The 24,504-nt window shown below is 37.8% G+C and overlaps 1 pseudogene; it reads right to left on the reverse strand.

Moving 5' to 3' along the window:
• Positions 1 to 22,930: 22,930 nt before the first annotated feature.
• On the reverse strand, positions 22,931 to 23,754 carry LOC101990157 (annotated as a pseudogene).
• Positions 23,755 to 24,504: the final 750 nt, after the last annotated feature.

Here is a 24,504-nt window from a genome sequence, read left to right on the forward strand (position 1 = left end):
TTCTTAGAATCATTTTATACACCATCTAGTTTTCTTTGTGGGTACATTTTATGTGGTTATCCTTAACATAAAAATACTCATTTTATATTTTATCTGATGCCTCTTTGTAAATTTCTCTATATAGAAATGTACTTTTAACTTAACAAAATAGTTTTATAATATTCATTTATTTATTAACTTATTTCATTGTTACGTAATGATTCTGGATTATTCTGACCTATATTACTGTTGAAATATGTGTAGTGGCTTGTAGTTCCTTGTTTGTGTGCGGTGTTTTCTGCTCTGTGGACTCTCAAGGTTTTCACTTTGTCTCAATTTCACACTTGTACTATTACACGGAGATGTTTTATTGTATGATAGCTGTATTTGCTTATATTTCTGAATCTCTGTATTAGTGCCTTCTATCAATTTTAGAAAATTACAAGATTAAAATTTCTACTCAGTTTTTCTCCTTTATTTGTTTTTTGCTCATAAAAGCAATACTATGCATGTATTAACACATTGTACTAATTCACGTCTCAGAATATTGCTTTCTGAAGTTATATACACACGAGGGACACGTGCCAGATGATATTTTCCTCTTTCCTTCTAACAATACTATATTCCAGCTGCTTAAATCTTTTTAAATTCTCAGAGAATTAGTTCACATCTACTTTTTGCCTGATTTATTAAACAAACAGTCTTCACAAGTCTAGGAATTTTAGTCCTACAAAATCAGTGTTTAGTTTAGATCTCTGTATCTCTGTTCATGACTGAAGCTGAATAGTCAATCCATGTTTCTATACTCACCCATCATTAGAGAATTATAATTAGCTCTTTTATTAGTCAATGCTAGATAATTTCTCAGTGTTGTGAACAAGTTGAGTTCACGCTGATAAAGAGTCTGAGGCTATAGAAATGCACGTCTCCACCCTCCTATGTTCTAACAACATTGTTTGGTGTTTTTTTCTCCTTGGAGGACTCTTTGGAGAAGATTGTTCCTCTCCATATAGCATCAGTGGCATCCAAGAGGTGAGAGGACACTGCGGTTCACCATCATGATTCCAAACAGGTTTTTCTTCTGTATCAACTCACCTTAGCTCTCTGGCTTTGGAATACTTTGGTTACTTTGACAAAGGACCACAGAACTTATGCTACTTTATGAGCTGTTCGTGTTCCTGCTTACTAAAGCTTGTAGTAAGTTGTAGATTTAAAAACTAGATCTGTCATCTTCATACATCTATAGAAGCCTGTTACAGGGACCAGGGCCACTTGTTCTGGCCGCCTGGCTAGCTTACACCCAAAATAATCACACAGGAACTGTATTAATTAAAACACTGCTTGGCCATTAGTTCTAGCCTCCTATTGGCTAACTCTCACATCTTGATTTAACCCTTTTCTATTAATCTGTGTTCACCACGAGGTCATGGCTTACCAGGAAAGATTTAACATGTCTGACTTGGTGTCTCCATGGCAGCTCTCTGACTCTGCTTTCTTCCTCCCAGAATTCAGTTCTGTCTCCTCGCCTACGTAAATTTTCCCCTATCACCAGGCCCAAAGCAGTTTCTTTATTTTTCAATGAAAGCAACACAAAAACAGAAGGACCATTTCCTCTTTTCTGTTTAAACAAAAAAGGAAGGCTTTAACTTAAACATAGTAAAATTACATATTAAAACAGTTATCAAGCAAGAATTACAGTTACATTATTTATATCTATTTTATCTTTTAGCACAACAAAGGAAAACTATAACTATCTATCTATTCTTCAACTCCATCAAAGATTCCAGAAGGATATAATATTACCTAAGTAAACAGGAATTGCATAGTAAGCAAGTTCCAAAATTTTAGAATTGACAGAGACAATTCTGGTATAATATCTCGCCGCCTGGACAGTCACCCAAAGTTCTTCTGTACCATTAGGGAATCCATCTTCAGCCTACAGGCCCATAGTATCTAGCAGACTTTTCCATGAACCAGAAAAATTCAAAGACAGTGTATTGGTCTAGAAGGACTTCACAGGGTCTCATCCTCTGTGAAAACAAAAGATGCTTTTCCAAAGCATCATATCCTTAGACCCAAATTCTGAAGTCATAATACTTTTATAATATACATAGTGGTTTAGCCTAGCAGCCCATACAATGAAATGTCTCTCTGTACTTAGCTCCTACACAGTAAAAAATAAAATAAAGAAAACACAATAATATACAGAATCCAGACTCTCTGTGAATGTTCCATTTTTATGTGGCTTATTTTTCTTTACTCCTTTTAATTTATGATTTCTGTACTCTGTCTCTTTAAAGACTTTACCCTTTTTTAAAGCATTGACTTTATTTTATGAATCTCTATACTCTTCATCTTTTCTCTCCCATTTATCCAACACTGTGACCCATTTAGAGGTCTTTTATGTCTGAATCTGTCCTATTGTGAATCTGTAATTATTACTGTCTAGAAGAGCTTTTAAAATGCTAAGCAGTTTGGTTGCAGCTGCTCTGGATGTTGGCTCCACCTCTTTCCCATTTTAAAATGGCAGAAGCACCACCAGTGCTAGCTCTGGGGCTGCCAGGCAGGAGCCACACTCAGCAGTCCAACCCCAAGAATGAGGGCACAACACATAAAACCCTTTTTATCCGAGTTACAGCTAAATCTGCCACACAGAGCACTGCGCAGCCTGGAAACATCTCTTGTATGGCAGCAGGAATCCACGTGCTCTCGTGCCTGCCCAAGCCTAGTAGACCTGACTTCTCTGCCTGCCCAGGCAGGGAGCGCCAAGCCATAGGCATGGTCTCTGGTACTTTGTTGCTGACCCTGAATGGGCACACAAACATCTGGGCCCACAAATGCTCCATAGCCAGAGTTTGCACAGGCGGCAGGGCCCAGGAAGCCTTGTTTTAAAATGATGCGGCTTTTTTTTCTGCTGAGTCAGGCAAATGTCTCTGTGGCATGTGGCCAGCAAACAGGAAAAAGCTGTGTTAAACTCTATATTTGTGTCTAGAAATCCTTTTCAAACCCTCTCAGGTTTTACGTGGAGTTAGTTTACCACGTTGGAGCACCTACTGTTGCAAGGAGAGTGGGTCCTTTGTTTGTCCCGGCTGCCCAGCTAGCTTTCACCTGAAATAATCACACAGAAACTTCATTCATTCAAACACTGCCTGGCCGATTAGCTCTAGCCTCTTATTGGCTAACTCTCACATCTTGATTTAGCCCATTTCTAATAATCTGTTTATCACCACAAGATCGTGGTTTACTGGGAAAGATTCAGCATGTCTGACATGGTGTTTCCATGGCGGGTCTCTCTTACTCTGCTCCCTTCCTCCCACAATTCAGTTCTGTCTTCTCTGCCCATCTAAGTTCTGCCAGGCCCAAAGCAGTTACTTTATTAACCAATTAACCAACACAAAAACAGAAGGACCTCTTACACCAGAAGCCTGCTAATTGGGATTCCTTTTCTGTCAAGAAACAGGTTAGGAGGAGTTTCTATTCTTTTAATTTCATGTTAGCTTTAATGGTAGTAGAATATTTCCACTACATTTCCTTCTTAGGTGGATTATTTTAGGCTCTAATAGAAAGCCTTGACCATTTATAGCCAATCTTATTTAAAATAAGGAATGCAACTCTGAGTTTTATTCTGTCTCAGGAGTGTAATAAATGAACAAACATTTTCTCCAATTTAGCTTAAGATTTCTACTTAGCTTTTCAGTCTCTCAGGAGCCTCTTCTTTTTATTCTTAGTTGGGAAATACTAAAGTAATAAAAGTGTTTCCACACCTGATCATTTTGAGTGACTTCAAGTCTGTCTAGAAATAAATGCCAAGTAAATCTCTTACCCTCTTATGTCCTCAAACATAATTTTTATTTCTTTTCATGTTTCAATAGCTATTCTTAGTGAGTGGGTTGTTCAAGTAAAGTTATTATGTTGATTCTAAATCTATTATCATGCACCTCTAAATAACTTTGGATCAATCTAATTCTATGGAGACATAATTACACATCTAATGGCTGTTGGTTCTAAAAGGCTAGAGCACATTTCATTTTAATCACCATGCATTTCTGGTATAACAATTTATGTATCAATTAGCAAAGGATGGGCAGTTATTGATAATAATATTTGATCTGTTAACAAGAGATTATAGAACATTCATAGTAAACATTGCTTAAGAAAGAATATTAAATATCTTTTATTAAAATCTCTCTGAGTGAGCTGTGTGCAATAGCCCATGTCTCTATTCCCAGCCACTAGCCAGGCTACAGATAGAGTATTACAACCACAAGGGCAGCATCACAGGACTGCCTGTGTAAAGCAATAACATACAAGAAAACAAAAGATATAGCTCAATGGTACAGTGCTTGCACCACATACATAAGCATTTGGATTAGATTTCCATTCACAAGCACCTGTCCATATAACTGGTTCCTTACTCAATAGTAGGACAAGCATCTGAGAGACACACACTCAGAGTACTGAAAGAGTGAGTCCAAGGCAAAAGATGAGTCTCCAGAGACAGCCATGTTACCTCAGCCTGAGAGGATGAGGAATAATGGACTCACCGGTGACTGTGAGACGAGAGTGTGCAGAAAGACAGGGAGACAGAGATCTGGGAATGAGATGACAATCCCTCTGTGCATATGATGGACTCACAATGGAAGGACTAAAGAGCATAACTAGTTTGTGAAAGTAAGGAACAAGAGCTTGAGTCATGGCAGCAGAGAGTAATCTAGATCTCAGAGCTGGATTGAAGCTATCAGGTTTAGAGCAGATACAAGTCTGACTTAAAGTCAAATCAAGAAACAAAAATAGAGGTTAAAACGCATAATGGGAAGATGCCTTTTTCTAAGCACATCCATCATAGTTCAGATTTTTTTTTAGTTTTTTGCTTGTTTCTCTGTGTAGACTGGTTCTGTTTGTTTACTTCTTTTGACAATGCTTCCCTTTGTATCACATGATTGCTTAAACTCACAAATCTCCTGCCTCAGCTTCCTCAGTGCTAGAGTTCCTGACATGTGCTATGGTAAACACAGGATTGCATTCATACAAAAAAAAATAATATGAAGAGAGATGGGAGGTATTTGGCGAACATTTCAGAAGCACTAGGTTTCACTGTGCTTGGAAAGTAGAACTAACATTTGATTCTTTTGTGCAACCCACCTATCTCTGGCTGTCCTCTGGGATAGAACAGATGTCTAGTAAAAGCAAATGAAAACAAGTAAGTCTTGAAAACTTCCAGTAAAGACCAGAAGAGAAACCAAGACTTTATGAGTGTCTTTTAATGAGGTAATGTGCAATATTACGTCAGTCATGAAGAATTCCATTGATGTAATTACAGTTAATATGTACTGAATCAATAACTGTCAATCTACAAAGTAATAGAAGGAAGGTTACACTAGAAATGAAAGGCCAAAGATTGAAATAAACTCAAGAGTGTAATCCCAGTATAATTTCAACAGTATTAGCAAACCTGTCTTGTAAAAGAATTATAGTGAAAGAAAACATGCAATTGCCATCTCTAGTCATGATTCCAATTGCCTGCTCTAGCCATGATTTCAGAATTGCTGTGTTTATCATCATTAGTCTCTGGTGTTTCTCATCAACTGTGATTTGTACTTCTCACCTGCCTCACTATAGGCTCAGAAATCATAAAATGGCCTCCTACTGCTGACTAATAGCAGGCTTTACTGATTATAACATTCTGGTGCATAATGCAGACACAAAGAAGTTATTTTCTGAATAGATTGTGTTTACTGATTCCATAACTTGTTTCCTCCTGGTCTTTACTGGATGCTTATAAAAGACTCGCCCAACCAATGCATCCATCAGCTGTCTAGATCTATGTTTGTTATAAAATAATTTCTTACCTAAATGCTTTGACTAAGTTAATACATTCTTCTCATGGAAAATGTGTTTTCTATAGTCTATCTATAAAACTCATTAAGTTTAATTTAAAATATATTTAATCCCAGTAGAACATGGATCTGCCATGATGACTCAGTCATCAAGATAATTTACTGCTCTTACAGAAGACTTAGGTTGGTTTTCTAATCCCAGAGAAACAGATGCCTCTTTTGGCTTCTGAGTTCTCCAGGTAGTCATGTGGTGCACATATACACCAACAGATAAATGGTCAAAAACATAAAAAGAAAATACATATATTTAATTTAAGTAAAATATAAGTAGCATGAATTTTACAATCTCTGATAGTAAATATCATTGTCTACTCTATCATTTCTAGAGTCTCCTGAAATATGTGCCCCTGGACATGATTCTGGGAGTTCATCTAAAGTAGGTGAGTCTCTAGCATGCTTGGGAGGAGTTATCTGAAGTAGGTGAATCTCTAGCAAGCTTGTTAGTACTTATATAAAGTAGGTTAGTCTCTAGTGTGCTTGTGAGTGCTTACATAAAGGAGGTTAGTCTCTAGCATGCTTGTGAGTGTTTACATAAAGGAGGTTGGTCTCTAGAATGCTTGGGAAGGCTCATTCAATGGATTATGGATGTTTCATCATCATTTAGAAGGGTAGGTTGCAATTATTCTTAGTCATGGTCAGGTAGAAAGTAGAACACAGTAGATTAGATTCTGGGATCTCTTCCTGAAGGAAAAAAATGAGGGAATATAGTATAGAAATGATAGGAAAAATGATAGATTAGTGAATCTACTTCTAAACCACAAAACAACTACAAGTCTTAAATATTTTACATTGTATAGACTTTTGCATACTGATGAAATTTAAGGTTATTTTTGCTATATGGTATATATGTTTCAATTAATTTTTGTGGTATTGTACTTACGTAGTTCATTTTAAAATGTAAAGTTCTAGTCCTTAAAATCTGTTTAAAATAATTAAGAAGTACAGGTTAAAAGTTAATTATCTAAAATAATCAAATTTATAGTCATTTTAGATGTTTTCAAGGTCAAAACATTTTAAATAGATATGTGGTCATCAAACATTTCAAAGACCTACAGAATGTGAAATTTTAATATTTTAATAACAAGGCTTTTCATGACCATGATGTTGACTGAAGTTTCTGTCCTACCGGGTCCCACAGTAGTTCAGTCCCAAAGAAACACACAGAGGTACATTAATCATAAACTGGTTGGCCTATTAGCTCAGGCTTTATTAACGCTTTCTTACATCTTATATTAGCCCATTATTCTTGTCTGTGTTAGCCACGTGGTTTGGCACCTTTTATCAGTGAGGCATTCTCATCTTGCTTTTTCTCTGTCTGGGTGACGACTGCAGACTGAGCTTCCCTCTTACCAGAATTCTCTTGTTTGGTCAGTCTACCTTTACTTCCTGCCTGGCTATTGGCCAATCAACAGCTTATTAAAAATAATACAAGTGACAAGATAAAAGACCATTGTCCCACAGCACCATGAAACAGACACATCTGCTCCTGGCAGAACCAAAAAAGAAATAAAATAAAAGATGATGAAGCCTACTGTCAGTGTGACAAAGCTAACCATTTGGGCCAGAAACTGCCCTTACCTTGACTGCTGACAGTAAGATGCCCAAACTGGACAAGAAAGACACAAAAGAAAGTGATTGCTGGACTTTTCTAAGACAAGGTAAAAACAGTCCTTGAAAATTCCTGCTTCACAGAAAAATCTGTCAGATATTCTAGATCCTTAAGCCAAAGACTGATATCCCAGCATTGCAGAGGATCCTGGGAGTGCCTATCCAAACAGCCAGATGTCTCTGTGTTTTGTTAGTTTTGGAAGTTGCTTACTATGTACTTTATGTTTATTAAAGGTAGTATTATATCCTCTCCGGTCTCTGATGGGGCTAAAGATAAGATAGTTATGTTTTACAATTGCTATTGCTACCAAATTTTTAAGAATAAACTTAAATAAGAGATATAAAGTTTGTGAAGTTAAAAAACATAAAAGCTCAAGTTGCCTATCTAAGATGTTTTAAGGTCTAAAAAGATAATTTTAGAATGGTAATACAAGTTATGATAGAAATAATTTAGACATAAAACTTTGGAGTCACTAAGATGGAAGAGATGATACAGTACTTTCTCTGAATTTGCCAAATACAAATGAACTGGATATTAGAAATGAAATCCATACCAGATAATTGTTCTTATTCTATATAGTTTTACTATGTTGAGGTAAAACCCTTCTTTTTATTTAGACAAAACATGATAATTGTCCTTATCATGTATAGTTTTACTGTGTTTGTGTCAAACCTTACTTTTTATTTAGACAAAAAGGAAAAATGTTGTGGGATATTTGTACACTGTGTAAAAATATATTACTGCGATTGGTGTAATAAAAAGCCAAATGGTCAACAGCTAAACAAAAGGAATATGTGGGATGTTTAGGCACAGTGAGAGGAAGTGGAAGATGAATCTATGCATGTGAGAGATGCCAGTGTGCATGGAGATATGAGATAAAAGAGAAAAAAAGAGTGAAAGATAAAACATACAAGAATAAAAAACCAGGAGGCAAAATGTAAATTAATATAAATGGGTTAATTTAAGTTAAAAGAGCAAGTTAGAAGAAAGCTTAAGCAATAGGCCAAGTTTACATAAGCAATAAGAACTTTGTGTGTACAACATACCCAAATTTATGGGACACAATGAAAGCAATATTAAAAAGAAAGTTCATAGCACTAAATGCCTACATAATAAAGCTGGGAAAAATCGCACACTAGTGAAATAACACAACATTTGAAAACTTTAGAACAAAAAGAATCAAAATCACTCCAAGGAACTAGACGGCAGGAATTAATCAAATTGAGAGCTGAAATCAACAAAATAGAAACAAAGAAAACAAGACAAAAAAAATCAATGAGACAATAAATTGGTTCTTTGAGAAAATCAACAAAATAGACAAACCTTTATCTAAACTAAACAAAAGGCAGAGAGAAAATATCCAAGTTAACAAAATCAGAACTGAAAGGGGGCAAAACAACAGACATGAAGGAAATCCAGACAATCACCAGGTCATATTTCAAAAACCTGTACTCCACAAAATGGGAAAACTTCAAAGAAATGGATAATTTTCTGGACAAATATCATTTACCAAAAATAAATCAAGACCAGACAAGCAAATATTAATATTTGAAGTTATAGATCTATAACTGCTAAAGAAAGAGAAACAGCTAGAAAAAGTCTCCCAAACAAAAATTTCCAGGAACAAATGGTTTCAGTTCAGAATTCTATAAGATTTTCAAAGGAGAACTAATACCAATACTCCTCAATTTATTCCACACAATAGAAACAGAAGGAACATTAACAAACTCTTTTTATGAGGCTGCAATTACCCTGATAACCAAACCACATAAAGATATTACTAAGAAAGAGAATTACATACCAATCTCACTGATTAATTAACTAGTGAACATTAATGCAAAAATACTCAATAAAAAACTGGCAAATCAAATCCAAGAATACATCAGAACCATTATCCACCATGATCAACTTGGCTTCATCCCAGAGATACAGAAATGGTTCAAAATATGAAAATCTTTTTTTTAATTTATTTATTTATTGAGGATTTCTGCCTCCTCCCTGCCACCGCCTCCCATTCCCCCCCCCTTCCCCGATCAAGTCCCTCTCCCTCATCAGCTTGAAGAGCCATCAGGGTTCCCTGACCTGTGGGAAGTCCAAGGACCACCCACCTCCATCCAGGTTTAGTAAGTTGAGCATCCAAACTGCCCAGGCCCCCCCAAAGCCAGCACGTGCAGTAGGATCAAAAACCCATTGCCATTGTTCTTGAGTTCTCAGTAGTCCTCATTGTCCGCTATGTTCAGCAAGTCCGGTTTTATCCCATGCTTTTTCAGACTCAGGCCAGCTGGCCTTGGTGAATTCCCGAAAGAACATCCCCATTGTCTCAGAATGTGGGTGTACCCCTCGCGGTCCTGAGTTCCTTGCTCGTGCTCCCCCTCCTTCTGCTCCTGATTTGGACCTTGAGATTTCTGTCCGGTGCTCCAATTTGGGTCTCTGTCTCTGTCTCCTTTCATCGCCTGATGAAGGTTAATATTCAGGGGGATGCCTATATGTTTGTCTTTGGATTCACCTTCTTATTTAGCTTCTCTAGGATTGAGAATTATAAGCTCACTGTCCTTTAATTATGGCTAGAAACCAAATATGAGTGAGTACATCCCATGTTCCTCTTTTTGAGTCTGGCTTACCTCACTCAGGATAGTGTTTTCTATTTCCATCCATTTGTACGCAAACTTCAAGAAGTCCTTGTTTTTTACTGCTGAGTAGTACTCTAATATGTATATATTCCATACTTTCTTCATCCATTCTTCTATTGAAGGGCATCTAGGTTGTTTCCAGGTTCTGGCTATTACGAACAATGCTGCTATGAACATAATTGAGCATATACTTTTATTGTATGATGGGGCCTCTCTTGGGTATATTCCCAAGATGGTATTGCTGGGTCCAGGGGTAGGTTGATCCTGAATTTCCTGAGGAACCACCACACTGCTTTCCAGAGTGGTTGCACAAGTTTGCATTCCCACCATTAATGGATGAGTGTACCCCTTTCTCCACACCCTCTCCAGCAAAGACTATCACTGGTGTTTTTCATTTTAGCCATTCTGACAGGTGTAAGATGGTATCTTAAAGTTGTCTTGATTTGCATTTCCCTGACTGCTAAGGAATATATGAAAATCTGTCAATGTAATTCATCATATAAACAAACTAAAAAATAAAAACCACATGATCATATTATTAAATGTTGAAAAAGCTTTCAACAAAATACAACATCCTGTAACATGGGTGGCCTGTTTGTTGGGGTATCTGTCCGGCCCAGTACCCCACAGCCAGCAAGCCCCAAAGAAAATCACACAGAGATCTCCATATGTTACAAAACTGATTGGCCCATTAGTTCAGGCTACTTATTAGTTCTTATAACTTATGTTAGCCCATTATTTTTATCTATGTTAGCCGCATGGCTCAGTACCTTTCACAGCTGGGCAGGTTACATCTTGCTTCTTGGTGGTCTGGGCAGGAATGGAAGGAATGGGCTTTCTTCTTCCTAGCCTTCTCCTGTTCTCATCGCCCCACCTCTACTTCCTGTCTGGTTGACCCACTTATACTTCCTGCCTGGCCAATCAGCATTTTATTAAAATACATGATTGACAGAATACAGATAATTCTCCTGCACCAACATCCCTTCAAGATAAAGGTCTTAGAAAGAGCAGAGATATAAGGAACATACCTAAACATAATAAAGGCAATATGCCGCAAGCCAAGAGTCAGCATCAAACTAAATGGAGAGAAATTCAAAGGGATCCCATTGAAATCAGGAACAAGACAGGGTTGTCCACTCTCTCCATATCTATTCAATATAGTTCTTGAGATTCTAGCTAGAGCAATAAGACACCAAAAGGAGATCAAGGGATACAAATTGGAAAAAAAAATTCTCACTATTTGCTGATAGTTTACATCAGAAACCCCAAAACTTCTACCAAGGAACTTCTACAACTCATAATCACCTTCAGTAAAGTAGCAGGATACAAGATTAACTCCAAAAAATCAGTAGCCCTCCTTTACAGAGATGAAAAATGGGCTGAGAAAGAAATCCGAGAAACATCGCCCTTCACAATACCACAAATAGCATAAAATATCTCAGAGTAACTCTAACAAAACAAGTGGAAAACTTGTATGACAAGAACATTAAATCCTTGAAGAAAGAAACTGAAGAAGACACAAGAAAGTGGAAAGACCTCCCACGCTCTTTGGTAGGTAGAGAAATAACAGTAAAAATGACAACCTTACCAAAAACAATCTCCATATTCAATTCAATGCCCATCAAAATTCCAGAAAATTTTTTCACAGACCTTGAATAAAGGTACTCAACTTCATATGGAAAAGCAAAAAATCCGAGATAGCATTTTTTATTTAATAAAAATTTCAACAGTCGTTGTGGTATGATGGGGAATCTCCATCAACCAATGCCCTTTGAGAGAAGCTGGACCAGGTGGGGTGTGGCTTTGGGTTCCAAAAGGCCAGCAGGACTGCCCTCTGGGGCTTTCCTTCCAACTCACCACACCTAGATGTTGGACCCTGGCCCGGTTTCCTCATTGTGACCTGTGAGTTTCCCTTTTAATAAAGAAAAACCTTACTATACCCTATTCAGAATTAGTGTGGGATTATTTGATTCACCTTTCCCACATCTGAAACGTTCTAATCCATCTGGCTGCCCACCATGGATCTGAGTCCACTCTCACCTTGGGGGGGGGGAACCCCCATCCCCACCACACTCCTGGTTCACCAGCCCTAGCGTGTTTCTCACCCACCAGTGGCCCAACCGCCACGGTTTAGGAGCCTGGCTTTCCTCACCTTAGCCTTCAACATTGAGGGGACTGGTAACTGAAGGGAAGCGTTGGGTGTCCTTTTTCTTGCCACCAACTCTCTCCATGTATGGAATCTCTTTAATTGTCCTTAATAACTGCTCTTATTTTGTTAAACAAGCATATTTAAGTATTTAAGTAGATGACAGCATGTTCGGAACTGTGCAGGGCTCTGCTCAGAACCAGTGCAGTAATCCCGCTGATAGTGGAGAAGCTGCAGGATCCCTGCTCAGTCCATCCACCACAAAACTGCAACAGTGCCACATGCTGGCCAATAAAGATTATTACACCTACTCCAATTCTCTCTAATTGCCTAAAATAGGTAAGTAAACTGTAAAATTTGCAAGTTATATGATTACTGACAATATTACCATTTAGGAAATTTAATAACCATTTTGCTTGTTCTACTGATAGCATTCTACAAGGCTTATGTGATTTTTCCATATGCATCAATTTATTTGATTTTGGGAATTAGCTTTGTTTTTCATATTATTTCTTTAAGGAAATGGATTGATAATAGAGCCTAGAATGAGGCACTTTTTAAAATGATACAGTATTTACAGACTAATAGTGAACATCTAGCTGAAAAAAATTAATACTGTTGAAAAGGATAACATTAATTTCACAGACAAAATACAATCCATGTTGAAAGGTGCTGAGAAATCATCTGAAAGAATTTATAATGCTGAATTTAACAAACAGAATCTGTTGAAAAGTTGTGATAGCTTAACACATACGGTATCTCTCCAGGGAGGCAATATGTACACAATCCAAATGTCCAAAGATGAGATATTGTCTTTACTGAAGAAAATTTTATACCTTGGGTTCATATATACAGAAAAAGGCTCAGAAGCTAAATGAATCAATGAGAGCACTAGAACTCAGCACAGGACTGCAGATTCAGACTTGACAAAAGGCAGTGATAAAAAGATTTGAAACAATTGAGGAAATTATTGGAACTGATGAGCAGGAAGAGAGGGTGCAGGAATAATATCTTGCCTCACCAGTACAAGTCAAAGTCAGGGATGACTTACACAGAGTTTTTACTGCTTCTCCAGTAATATCCTTTGAGAAACCAAATGGTATATCAAAATTGTTTGATTTTCATTTCCCTGATGGCTAAAGATGTTGAACATTTTCTTAAGTATCTTTTAGGCATTTCATATTCTTCTGTTGAAAATTTTCTATTTAGTTCTGTACTCCATTTTTAAATGGTTTATTTAGAATTTTGATGTCTAATTTCTTGAGTTCTTTATATATTTTGGAGATCAGTCATTTGTCTGATGTGGGGTTGGTAAAGATCTTTTCCCATTCAGTAGGATGTCTTTTTGTCCTATTGACTGTGTCCTTTGCTTTACAGAAGCTTCTCAGTTTCAGGAGGTTCCATTTATTTATTGTTGCTCTCAGTGTCTGTACTACTGGGGTTATACGTAGGAAGTGGTCTCCTGTGCCCATGCATTGAAGACTACTTCCCACTTTCTCTTCTATCAAGTTCAGTGTGGTCAGATTTATAATGAGATCTTTAATCTATTTGGACTTCAGTTTTGTGCAAGGAGATAGATATGAATCAGTTTTAATTCTTTGACATGTTGACATCCAATTATGCCAGCATCATTTGCTGAAGATGCTTTCAATTTTCCTATTGTATAATTTTAGCTTTTGTCAAAAATTGGGTGTTCGTAGATGCTTTTATTATATTTAGATATGTTCCCTGTATCCCTGATTTCTCCAAGACCTTTATCATGAAGGAGTGTTGGATTTTGTTGAATGCTTTCTCAGCATCTAATTAAGTGATTATATGTTTTTTCCTTTAAGTTTATTATATGACGTATTACCTTAACAGAGTTTTGTATTTTGAACCAGCCCTGCATCTCTGGGATGAGACTGACTTGATCATTGGTGGATAATTTTTTGATGTGTTCTTTGATTTGGTTTGCCAATATTTTATTGAGTATTTTTGCATCCATGTTCATAAGTGAAATTGGTCTGTAATTCTCTTTCTTGGTTGAGTCTTTGTGTGGTTTCAGTATCAGGGTAACTGTAGCCTCATAAAAAGAGTTTTGCAATATTCTTTCTGTTACTATTATTTGAAACACTTTTAGGAATATAGGTATTAGCTATTCTTGGAAGTTCTGGTAGAATTCTGCATTAAAACCATCTGGCCCTAGCATTTTTTTGGTTGGGAGGTTTTCGATGACAGCTTCTATTTCCTTGCAGTTTATTATTTTATTTAAATTGCTCACTTGGTCTTAAATTAATTTTGGTATGTGGTATCTATTAGAAAATTTTCCATTTCTTTTACATTTTCCAATTTTGTGGAGTACCAGTTATGTAGTATAACCTAATGATTCCCTGAATTTCCTTAGTGTCTGTTGTTACGTCCCCCTTTTCATTTCTGATATTGTTAATTTGATATTCTCTCTCCGCCTTTTGATTAGTTTGGATAAGAATTTGTCTATCTTGTTAACTCTTTATTTCATTGTTTCTTTGTATTGTTTTCTTTGTTTCTATTTTGCTGATATCCACCCTCAATTTGATTATTTCCTGTCTTCTACTCCTCCTCCATGAGTCTGTTTCTTTTTGTTCTAGAGCTTTTAGGTGTGCTATTAAGTCATTGATGTAAGCATTCTACATTTTCTTTATGTGGGCACTTAGTGCTATGCACTTTTCTCTTACTTAGCTTTGCTTTCATAGTGTCCCATAGGCTTAGGTATGTTGTGCCTTCATTTTCTTTGAACTGTAGGAAATATTTAATTTCTTTCTTTATTTCTTTCTTGACCCAGGAGTGGTACAGTTGTTCACAGTTCAATTTTCATGAGTTCGCAAGCTTTCTGAGAGTAGTATTGCTAAATTCTAACCTTAATCCATGGTGATCTGATAAGACACAGTGGGTTACTTCAGGTTTTTTTTTTAATCTGTGGAGCTTCACTTCACTACCGAGTATGTGATCAATTTTAGAAAAGCTTCCATGAGGTGTTAAGAAAAAATTATATTCATTTGTGTTTCGGCGGAATATTCTATAAATGTCTGTTAAGTCCATTTGATTCATGACATCTGTTAGTTCTGTTATTTCTCTGTTAAGTTTCTTTCTTGTTTACCTGTCCATTGGCAAGAGTAGAATGTTGAAGTCTCCTACTATGAGTGTGTAGGGTTTGAAGTGTGATTATGTTTTAGTAAGTTTCTTTTACATATGTGGGTGTTCTTGAATTAGGGATATAGATGTTCAGGATTGAATACATCTTAATGGATTGTTTCTATTATAACTATAAAGTGTCCTCCAACTCTTCTGATTGATTTTAGTTTGAAACATATTTTGTTAGACATTAGAATACCTATGCCTGCTTCTTTCTTTTTTTTTAATCACAGAGAAACTTTATTAATTACAATGCTGTTTGTTTAGTGATTTCTACGTAGCTCTTACATTTATTTATTTATTTATTTATTTATTTATTAAAGATTTCCGTCTCTTCCCCTCCACCGCCTCCCATTTCCCTCCCCCTCCCCCAAACAAGTCCCCCTCCCTCCTCAGCCCAAAGAGCAATCAGGGTTCCCTGCCCTGTGGGAAGCCCAAGGAACCCCCACCTCCATTCAGGTCTAGTAAGTTGAGCATCCAAACTCCTAGGCTCTTACAAAGCCAGTACGTGCAGTAGGATCAGAAACCCATTGCCATTGTTCTTGAGTTCTCAGTACCCTGACATTAACCCACAAACCTATGAACACCAAAAGAGAGCATCTTCAACAAATTGTGCTGGCAAAACTGAATGTCAACCTGTAGAAGAATGAAAATAGATCCATATCTATCACCATGCACAAAACTCAAGTCCAAATGGATTAAAGACCTCAATATCAGTCCAAACACACTGAACCTGATAGAAGAGAAAGTGGGAAGTACTCTACAACACATGGGCACAGGAGACCATTTCCTACGTATAACCCCAGCAGCACAGACATTAAGAACCTCATTGAATAAATGGGACCTCCTGAGACTGAGAAGCTTCTGTAAAGCAAAGGACACTGTCGCTAAGACACAAAGGCAACCTACTGACTGGGAGAAGATCTTCACCAACCCCGCAACTGACAAAGGTCTGATCTCCAAAATATATAAAGATCTCAAGAAACTAGACCGTAAAAGGCTAATCAACCCAATTATAAAATGGGGCACTGATCTGAACAGAGAATTCTCAACAGAAGAAGTTCAAAATGCCAAAAGACACTTAAGGTCATGCCTGCTTGTTTCTTAGGTCTATTTGATTGGAGAATCTTTTCCCAACCCTTTACTATGAGGTGGTATCTGTCTTTGGGGTTGAGTTGTATATAGCAGAAGGCTGGATCCTTTTTTCATATCCGTTCTCTTAGGCTATGTCTTTTTATAGATTAATTGATACTAATAACCAGTGGTTGTTAATTCCTATTATTTTTCAGTAGTAGTGTTTGTGTGTTTCCCTTCTTTGGGTTTTGCTGATGTGGATTATCTGTTGCCTGTGTTTTGTGGGTACAGTTAGCTTCCTTGTGTTGGAGTTTTCCTTCTAGTATTATCTGTAGGACTGGGTTTGTGAATTCAAATTTTTTGAATCTGGTTTTGTCTTGGAATATCTTGTTTTCTCCATCAATGGTGATTGAAAGCTTCCCAGGACCTTCTGGATTTCATGGTTTTCATTGAGAAGTCAGGTACAATTCTAAAAGGTCTACCTTTATATGTTACTTGACAATTTTCCTTTGCAGCTGTTTTTTTTTCTTCGTTTTTTGAAAGAGAGTTTCCCTGTGTAGCAGTCCTAGCTGTCCTGGAACTATATCTTGTAGACCCAGCTGGCCTCGAACTCACAGGGATTCTCCTACCTCTGCCTCCTGAGTACTGGTACTAAAGGCATGCACTACCATGGCCTGGCCTCCCTTGTAGCTCTTAATATTATTTCTTTATACTGTATATTTTTCATTATTATTATTATTTTATGGCAAAGGGACAGGGTTTTTTTTTTATCTAGTCTATTTGGTATTCTTTAAACTTCTTGTACCTTCATAGGGATATCCTTCTTTAGATTGGGAAAGTTTTCTTCTATGGCTTTGTTGAATATATTTTCTGTGCCTTTGAGCTGGAGTTCTTCTTCTTCTAACCCTATTATTCTTAGGTTTTTTTTTCATGGTGTCCTAGTTTTCCTGGACGTTTTGTGTAAAAAAATTCTTAGATTTAATATTTTATTTGACAAATGAGTCTATTTCCTTTACAGTATCTTCAACACCTAAGATTCTCTGTTCTATCTCTTGTATTCTATTGGTTATACTTGTCTCTGTAGTTCCTATTTGTTTACATATCTCAAATTCTCTTGGTTTGTGTTTTTTTATTACCTGTATTTCAGTCTTCAAGTCTTCAACTGTTTACTTCACCAGTTTGATTATTTTTTCTTGATTTTCTTTGAGGGATTTATTAATTTCTTCCAATATTTTGTTTTCCTTTTCCTCCATAGCTTTAGGAGAGTTTTTCATTTCCTCTTTAAAGGGCTCCATCATTTTCATAAAGTTATGTTTAAAGGCATTTTCTTATGCTTCTCTGGGATAGAATGATCAAGTTTTCCTGTTGTGTGACCACTGGGTTCTGGTGTTACCATGGTGGTTTTGGATAAATTCTTGAATTGGCACCTACTAATCTCTTTCTTCAAATGAAGCCGGCACTGTCTTTGCATCTTGGTCCAATCCTTGCAGTGGTTGTCTGAGTGTTTGGTAATTTTTCTTGGTCTTCTCTGTACTGTCAATGTCTGTGTCTCTGGGAACCTCTGAAGTCTCTCTAAGCCTGCTCTCTTGGTCTTCTCTACTGGTTGACTCTCTTGATCGTCTCTCTTGGTTCCCTCAGTGTTATAACAAGCTCTTGGTCTCATCAGTATTGTAGCAAGCTCTTGATCCACTCTGTATTATAGAAAGCTCTTCATTCCATCAGTATTTTAACAAGCTGTGTTTCATAGTTTAACCAAGGTTGATGGAGGATAGGCAAGTTTGGGGGCAAGTGGGAAGATATTATCTTATAATAAATCTTTTTTATTGATATTTATTGAGCTCCACTCCCTGCCTCTACCCTCCCCCACTTGAAGCCTCCCCCAAGGTCCCCATGCTCCCAATTTACTCAGGAGATCTTGTCTTTTTATACTTTCTACTTCCCATGTAGATTATATCTATGTAAGTCTCTCTTAGTGTCCACATTGTTGTCTAAGTTCTCTGGGATTGTGGTTTGTATGCTGGCTTTCTTTGCTTTATGTTTTAAAACAACCTATGAGTGAGTATATGTGATAACTGTCTTTCTGTGTCTGGGTTACCTCACTCAAAATAATGTTTTCTTGTCTCATCCATTTTCCTGCAAAATTCAAGCTGTTGTTATTTTTTCTGCTGTGTAGTACTCCATTGTGTAAATGTACCACAATTTTCTAATCTATTCTTCTATTGAGGGACATTTAGGTTGTTTCCAGGTTCTGGCTATGACAGACAAAGCTGTTATGAACATGGTTGAGCACATGTCCTTGTGGCACAATTGAGCATCCTTTGGATATATACCCAAAAGTGGTATTATTGGCTCTGGAGGTAGGTTGTGTTGCGGGAGCTCCTTCTGCTCCTTCAGCCAATAGCCGCTGAGATACCAGCTCATTGGGGAGTGGTCTCTCTCTCTCTCTTTAAAAAAGCAGCAACTGTCCTCCGCTCCCTCTCTTGCTTTTGGCTCTGCTTCCGGCAACTAGGCTCCTTTCCTGATTGCATAGAAGGCAGTTGTCTGGGACGGTGGTCTGTAAGTTTTCACCTTTAAATAAATAACTATTCTAGTAATCATAATTCTGAACCGGTGTGGGATTGTTTATGACTTATGCCTTCATCAGGCGCCCAACGTGGGGCACGAACCCATAACCCTGAGATTAAGAGTCTTATGCTTCTACCGACTGAGCTAGTGGGAGAATTATCTGTATTCTGTCAATCATGTATTTTAATAAAACACTGATTGTCCAGGCAGGAAGTATAGGCAAATCAACCAGACAGGAAGTAGAGACAGAGCAATGAGAACAGGAGAATTCTAGGAAGGAGGAAGCCCATTCCCCATTCTTACCCAGACCACCGAGAAGCAACATGTGAGCTGCCTGTTGTGAAAGGTACAGAGACACATGGCTAGCATAGATAAGAACAATGGGTTAATATAAGCTACAAGAGATAATAAGAAGACTGAACTAATGGGCCAATCAGTTTTATAACTTATGGAGATCTCTGTGTGATATTCTATGGGGCTTACCGGCTGTGGGGTACTGGATGGGATGGAAACCCCAATGAGCAGACCCTCGTGTTACAAAATGGAGCCCACATGGATAACTACATCCATAAAAAGCCTGAGAAAGCTTGGGAAAGAATAGAGTAAATCATGTTTTCTTGGTAGCAGCAATTTCTTGGGTCTGCTCTGCTTGCTAGAGGCACTCTCATTTAAGAGAGACTTCCTGATTCAGCTTTAGCTGCAAAACCCTGCAGCTCTTTAAGAGGTCCTGCCAAAAAACACTTAAATAGTGTTGATAAAAAGAAGACCACATGCTTTTCGGTTTTCAAATGTAGCAGGAAAAAAGCTGTGCCATGTTAAAATGCTGGCTTTCTGGGCTGTCCTGCTAGGGCAAACTCTGACTCTTTCAGGCAGGCAGTCGACTGAGTGTGGTCTGTAAGCAGAATGCTGCAGCTCGCTTGCTGGCAGGGACCTTGAAATTCCATAGAGTTGTGGCAATAAACATGGCTACAGCCAATACCTCCACCATGAGGCTGGAAAGCTAAGGAATGGGCTGGATCCAGTCATCAAAGCCATGGCTTTAATCCTCTCCTTAAAGACTCATATAGTCAGAAAAAGAGAGATATATAGTAAAGAGAGATTCAAAGGAAAAAAACCTCTAAATGGTTTACAGTGTGTTAAAAAATATATGTAGGCTAAAGGTTAAAGTTCTTAAAAAAGAGAGTAGTTGGATGTGGTGGTACACACCTTTAATCCCAACACTTGGGAGGCAGAGGTAGATTGATCTCTGTTACTTCAAGATGTGGCAGGACACACCTTTAATCCCAATGCCTGGGAGGCAGAGATAGATGGGTCTCTGTGAGTTCAAGGACAGCCTGTTCTGCAGAGTTATTCTAGGACAAAGATATACAGATAACCAGTCTCAAAGGGTAAAAGTAAAAATAAAAGAAACAGAGGCTAAGTAAAGACACATAAAGATGGAAAATACACAGAGAATCTTGATACTGTATGCTATTATGCTCTCTTTGAATTGTTTTAATGCTGAGGAAGGAGCAACAGCTGCTAAAAGATATTTGCTTATAAATACTGCCAAATTAATCAAAGATAGGTATTTTAAAAATACCTTGACTTCAAAATTGAAGTCAAAAGGTATGTTACTTTGGAGAAGAGATTTTGCTTTGATTTCCACAGAAAATGAGAGGATTTGGATTCATTCTGAGTTAAGAAAAATCCAGTTTGATCAAGGAAGACCACCTGAGAAATCTCCAGTAGGAACAGATGACCCGGGTGTCTGAGTTCTATATCCAAAACAGATTCAAAACTGCTGCCTGAGGTGATCAAGACTCACAGGATACTCCAGTCAGGACTTGATGATAATTTTCTTTAGGTCCCCATAAGATTATCAGCACCCCCAACCAGCAGAAAGTAGCCTGGATAACTATGCCCATATTCCCAAAAAATGAACTATGGATATTATCCTTTGCTTAAGAAAAAAAAAGGGGGAAGTGATGTGGGAGAATTACCTGTATTCTGCCAATCATGTATTTTAATAAAACACTGATTGGCCAGACAGGAAGTATAGGTGGGTAAACCAGACAGGAAGTAGAACAGGAGAATGCTGTGAAGGAGGAAGCCCATTCCCCATTCCTGCCCAGACCACTGAGAAGCAACATGTGAGCTGCCTGTTGTGAAAGGTACAGAGCCACATGGCTAGCATAGATAAGAACAATGGGTTAATATAAGCTACAAGAGCTAATAAGAAGACAGAGCTAATGGGCCAATCAGTTTTATAACTTATGGAGATCTCTGTGTGATTTTCTTTGGGGCTTGCCAGCTGTGGGGTTTCTTAATTTTCTGAGAAATCACCACACTGACATCCAAAGAGGTTGTACCAGCTTGCATTCCCACCAACAATGCAGAAGTGTTCCCTTTTCCCCACAATCTCTCCAGCATAAGTTGTCATCAGTGTTTTTGATCTTGGTCATTCTTACAGGTGTAAGATGGAATCTGAGTTGTTTTGATTTGCATTCCTCTGATGACTAAGAATGTTGAACATTTCCTTAAGTGTCTTTCAACCATTTTAGATTCCTCTGTTGAGAGTTCTCTGTTTAGGTCTGTACTCCATTTTTTATTGGATTATGTGATCTTTTGGTGTCCAATTTTTTGAGTTCTTTGTATATTTTGGAGATGCAATGCCCATCAAAATCCAAGCAAAATTTCTCAAAGACCTCAAAAAAACAGTACTCAACTTCATTTGGAAAAGCAAAAAAAAAAAAAAAAAAAAAAAACAGGATAGCCAACAATCCTGTACAATAAAAGAACTTCTGGAGGCATCACAATTCTTGACTTCACACTCTACTACAGTGCTACAGTACTGAATACAGCCTGGTACTGGCATAAGAACAGACAGGAGGACCAATGGAACCACATAGAAGACTCAGATATCAATCCACACATCTTCAAACACCTGATCTTTGATAAAGAAGCAAAAAATATCAAATGGAAAAAAGGAAGCATATTTAACAAGTAGTGCTGGCATAACTGGATATCAACATGTAGAAAAATTAAAATAGACCCATATTTATCACCATGTACAAAACTCAAGTCCAAATGGATAAAAGACTTCAACATAAAGCAAGCCACACTGAACCTTATAGAAGAGAAAGTGGGAAGTACATTTCAACACATTGGCACAGGGAACCACTTCCTAAATAGAACCCCAGCAGCACAGACACTGAGACAAACAATTAATAAATGGGACCTCCTGAAACTGAAAAGCTTCTGTAAAGCAAAGGACACAGTCAACAAGACAAAATGACATCCTACAGAATGGGAAACAATCTTCATAAATCTTTTTTCACACATCAAACAAGTAAAAAATTTAAAACTTAAGTAGAAATGGTCTCTGAATTAATTATAAAAGGAAAATTAAGACTTTTTCAAGTAGCAGGTATAAACTCAGCAGAGATTATAGTGTCCTTTACTACTGATGAAATTAAAAAAAAATTATGGAAAGACAAGGAACCATGGAAAAAAGCTTGTGTTAATTTTTAGGAGAGGTTAATAGCAATTATCCCAAAATTGATAGAATTAAGCTTTTAAAGACAACTACTTGGATTCTTCAATGAATTGTATGTGATGTACCAATAAATGGAGCCCATACATTTTATACTGATGCACATGAATCAGAAAAGGCAGATTACAAATCAGAAGATTTAAGTAAAGTAGAACAAAGCCTCTATAATCCTGTCTAAAAGACAGAGTTATATGCTATTCTCATAGTACTAGAGATTTTAAAGAACCTCTCAATATAGTTACTGATTCACAATATGCTGAAAGAGTAGTCTTGCATATTGAAACCACTGAATTTATACCAGAAGATACAGAATTGACCTCACTATTTTTTTTTAAATGGAGATGTTTATTGGGCTCCGGGACAAGCAGACAGAAGGCCCGCAACACCAAGGCTGAAAGCCGCTCCAAATAATGCACACTTCATGACGATGCTTTCTTTTGTTTCTTCTTTTTCATTTTCTTCTTTTTCTTTTTTGATCTCGGCAACATATTTCTCAATTTCTTCAGGATTTAGAATCTTGAGAGGTTGATCCTGCCTCATGACAGCAAGTTCAATGCTTTTGCCACCTGACTGAACCACTTCCAGAAGTGCCTTTATGACTAGTCTGATGGTCAGATCATCTGTTTCGATGGCATCATCTGTGTAGTTCTTCTCCAAGAATTCACGCACTGACTTGGCGCCCCAGCCTATGGCATTGGCCTTCCAGGCATGATATGTGCCCGAGGGGTCAGTCTGATAGAGTCTAGGGATGCCATCAAAGTCAAAACCCACAATGAGGGCAGAGATGCCAAATGGCCTGCACCCATTGCTCTGAGTATAGCGCTGCTTCAGACTGGCAATGTAGCGGGTGATGGACTCCACAGTGAATGGGTCTTCCACAGTCAGCCAGTGGCTCTGGCACTCTACCCGGGCTCTGTTGATGACTCTCCTTGCATCAGCAGTGAGGCCTGCAAAGGCCATGCAGACGTTGTCATCCAAAGCGCAGATCTGGACTGTTCTTTCATCTTGTAGCTTGGCCACTGACTTTTTTTTTCCACACCAAGAACAACAATGTCCCTTCCTCGGACACCAACCACAGTGGAGCCCTTCTTGACCACCTCTTGCGTGTATTCCACTTGGAAGAGGTGGCCATTGGGCAAGAAGACGGTGATGGCGCCGTCATAGCTCATCCCAGCAGATGCGTGAGCTCAGCCGCTGCCGCTCAAAAGCCCTCACTATTTTTTGTAGAAGGGGCTCAGGCTGTGTCCTGGCTAGCTTAGCCAATCTGTAGTGGGGAGGAGTGGGCCATGTCCTGCTGCCCAAGAGAAATGCAAGCCCTTTGTTCTGTCCCACCCAGCTAGCTTACACCTGAAATAATTACACAGAAACTGTATTCATTTAAACACTCTCTGACTCATTAGCTCTAGCCTCTTACTGGCTAACTCTCACATCTTGATTAACCCATTTCTATTAATGTGTATCGCCACTTGACTGTGGCTTACCAGCATGAGTCTAACCAGCGTCCGTCTGGGGCAGGAGAATCATGGCATCTGCCACAACTATTCATACAGGTTCAAGATATAATCAGGTATAAGTTTGTCCCATATACATAGCATAAAACCAATCCTTGTGCCTGGTCCTCTAGCACAAGGTAATGCAGAAATTGATTGATTATTGATGTGCTGAAGGCCTCAGAATTTCATAAAAAGTCATGTCAATAGCAAAGGTTTAAAGAAAGAGTTTTGTATTACATGGCAACAAGCTAATGGGATTATAAGGAGATGTCCTATTTGCTCTTTCTATAACCAAATACCATTACCTTCAGGGAGTAACCCAAAGAGCACTCAAAGGAATGAAATCTCCACTTTACACAATGTGGATATTTGAAATATGGACACCATACCATTGACACTTATTCAGGTTTTCAATGAGCAACTGCC

This window comes from Microtus ochrogaster, linkage group LG1, assembly GCF_000317375.1.
Source record: "Microtus ochrogaster isolate Prairie Vole_2 linkage group LG1, MicOch1.0, whole genome shotgun sequence".
Lineage (NCBI taxonomy): Eukaryota > Metazoa > Chordata > Mammalia > Rodentia > Cricetidae > Microtus > Microtus ochrogaster.